Genomic DNA, 3,805 nt, shown 5'->3' on the forward strand with positions numbered 1-3,805 from the left:
AAAAAAAAAAAAAAAAAAAAAAAAAAAAAAAAAAAAAAATCTAGAAACAATAAATGCTGGAAAGGGTGTGGAGAAAAAGGAACCCTCTTGCACTGTTGATGGGAATGTAAATTGATACAGCCACTATGGAGAACACTATGGAGGTTCCTTAAAAAACTAAAAATAGAACTACCATATGACCCAGCAATCCCACTCCTGGGCATATATCCAGAGAAAACCATAATTCAGAAAGAGACATGCACCCCAATGTTCATAGCAGCACTATTTACAATAGCCAGGACATGGAAGCAACCTAAGTGTCCATCGACAGATGAATGGATAAAGAAGATGTGGCACATATATACAATGGAATATTACTCAGCCATAAAAAGAAACAAAATTGAGTTACTTGTAGTGAGGTGGATGGACCTAGAGTCTGTCATACAGAGGGAAGTCAGAAAGAGAAAAACAAATACCATATGCTAACACATATATATGGAATCTAAAAAAAAGTGGTTCTGAAGAACCTAGGGTCAGGACAGGAATAAAGATACAGATGCAGAGAATGAACTTGAGGACACAGGGAGGGGGAAGGGGAAGCTGGGATGAAGTGAGAGAGTGGCATGGACATATATACACTACCAAATAGGTAGGTAGTGGGAAGCAGCCACATAGCACAGGTAGATCAGCTCCTTGCTTTGTGACCACCTAGAGGGGTGGGATAGGGAGGGTGGGAGGGAGGGGATATGGGGATATAGGTATACATATAGTTGATTCACTTTGTTATACAGCAGAAACTAATACAACGTAATGCAATTATATTCCAAAAAAGGTGTAAAAAACTAAATAAATATAAATAAATAAATTTAATCACAACCTCAAATGAGGAAAAAAAAAAAGCAGCAGCAAATTGAGGGTCACCTCATCGAGGCCTGTAGCAGCAACTGGCTGGTGTCTCTAGGTACAGTAGGGACTACACAGAACACACAAAGGACACACACCATGTTATTCTCATAGCACCTCTTCTTTTTCCTTGGAACAGTTAGGTTAACAGATGGTTCTGCACATAATTATGACATTGATGTCTGTCTCTCAGCCTCAATCATGAGGACCTCGAAGACAGGGATTGTCTGTTTTGGTTCACTTCTCCAGGGTTTGTTAGGTTTCTGACACACGAGATGGTCAGTTATTATTTCATAAGTAATGAATAAATGTTTTCAAGCTACAGGAAGAGATTTATTATGAGATCTTTCACACAATATCAGTACCTAGACTTGGCCCTTCTGACAAGCTACTTCTTAGGGTTTCATTCAAATAGTTCACCAGGGAACCCTCTTACACGGTTGGTAGGAATGTAAATTGGTGCAGCTGCTAAGGAAAGCAGTATGAAGTTTCCTCAAAAAACTAAAAATAGAGTTACCATATGATTCAGCAGTCCCATTCCTGGGCATATACCCAGACAAAACTACAATTCAAAAAGATACATGCACTCTGGGACTTCTCTGGTGGTGCAGTGGTTAAGAATCTGCTTGCTAATGCAGGGGACAAGGCTTTGATCCCTGGTCCGGGAAGATCCCACGTGCCGCAGAGCAACTAAGCCCGTGTGCCATAACTACTGAGCCTGCGTGCCACAGCTACTGAAGCCTGTGCACCAGGATTCCGTGCTCCGCAACAAGAGAAGCCAACACGATGAGAAGCCCACGCACTACAATGAAGAGTAGCCCCTGCTCGCTGCAACTGGAGAAAACCCATGCACAGCAACAAAGACCTAATGCAGCCAAAAAATAAACTAAATAAATTTATATTAAAAAAAAAAGATACACGCACCCCAATGTTCATAGCAGCACTATTTACCATAAGCAAGACATGGAAACAACCTAAATGTCCATCAACAGATGAATGGATAAAGAAGATGTGGTACATATATACAATGGAATACTACTCAGTCATGAAAAATGAAATAATGCCATTTGCAGCAACATGGATGGACCTAGAGATTAGCATACTAAGTGAAGTAAGAAATCCAAATACCATATGATATCACTTATATGTGGAATCTAAAATACGACACAAAGGAACATATTTATGAGACAGAAACAGACTCACGAACATAGAGAACAGACTTGTGGTTGCCAAGGGGGAGGAGGGATGGGGGAAGGAAGAACTGGCAGTTTGGGATTAGCAGATGCAAACTAGTATATATAGGACGGATAAACAACAAAGTCCTACTGTACAGCACAGGGAACTGTTTTATATATATATATATATATATATAACAGGAACATATATATATATGTATAGCAGAAAACATGTATCCTACCCACAGCTTATCCCGTAAGTACACCAATGTGTCCTTACTCATCCTGACCCCATGTTCTCTTTTCTTTCCTTAGTACTTTTTACTTCCAGCCTGTGAGAGTCAGTGAAAGTTTCACAGAATATGTTACATATGTTTGGGTCTTCGATTGACTGGACTCCATTGAAACCAAAGCTTAGATAATTCGGTGTTTTCATCAGAACCTCCTGCTTTAGAAGCATCTAATTCATGGAAGGGGACGTCTCTCCGTAGCACATCACATCACAAGGAAATCAGCCCACTCAAAATAATCCATTTAAAACTTTCATGAGGTGTTCTTAAAACTGAGGTAAGTTACTGAAATTCAAATACACTTGCCTCTTGCTTTACATGGAAATGCATAAAAATTGGCTATTATTTGTTACGGAGGATATAGGACAAAAATTAATCAAACTTTGGTACAGATGTTTTTTAAATGGATTTCACTGGAATGATTCAGTGCCTATACTCGGCACCCAGTTGAGATAAACTGATCTGAACATGGTTCCTGAAGTAGCCACATACAATGCAGCTTTGGGGCCTTTTTTTCACATTACCCTCTCTCATCTTCATGTTTCTAAGAACCAGTGCAAGAATGATTTCATCCACTAAACCCTGCCCAATCACTTGGCCCTCAGTTAATATTCTCTCTGAACTCCTATAACTCTCATTGTCTGAATTACTTATTAGGCACTTAATGTATACAATATCATATTATTATTTAAAATTATGTGCATGTAGAAAGGCCAGCATCCAGGAGATTAAGAAAAATTAAAAACCATGACTTTGCACAGAATGAATTTCCGAGGAATCTAGGGATGTTTATCTTGGAGAAGAGAAGCTATTGCAAGAGGCAATAGGCTAATTGTTTTTGACTACTCTAAGTACTCCTGTATGGCGAGCAAATAGAATGGTTCTATAGGGTCCAAAAGATAGAATCAGGCCAATGGTCAAAAACTATGGGGGATCACTTTCAACTCAAGTCGAAAAAGAAATTTCTAATAGTCAGAACTGATTTAACACAGAATCAGCTGCTACCTCAGGAGATAATGAAGTCCCTGCTATTGGAAATATTTAATAAGAGACGGTGTGACTATTTTATGGGGTTGTAGAGAGGACTTAAGGATCAGATAGGCAAGATAAATGTTATGGATTATTATGAGCTAAATGTGTCCCTTGAAAATTCATGTGTTGAAGGCCTATCCCCCAATGTGATGGTATTTGGTGGGGCCTTTGGGATGTAATGAATATTAGTTTAGGCCATGAGGGTGGGAGCCACATGATGGGATTATAAGAAAAGGAAGACAGTTCTCTCTCTCTCTCTCTCTCTCTCTCTCTCTTTTACCGCCCCCACCCCATGAGCACACACCTAGGAAAGATCATGTTGGTCCCCAGTGAGAAGGCTGGCTGTCTACAAACCAGAAAGTGGGCTGTCACCTGACACCAATTCTGCTGGCCCTTGGTCTTTGACTTCCCAGCTTCCAGAACTCT

Source organism: Aethalodelphis obliquidens, unplaced genomic scaffold (assembly GCF_003676395.1).
Source record: "Aethalodelphis obliquidens isolate GAN/ISIS:26980383/991018 unplaced genomic scaffold, ASM367639v1 scaffold54, whole genome shotgun sequence".
Lineage (NCBI taxonomy): Eukaryota > Metazoa > Chordata > Mammalia > Artiodactyla > Delphinidae > Aethalodelphis > Aethalodelphis obliquidens.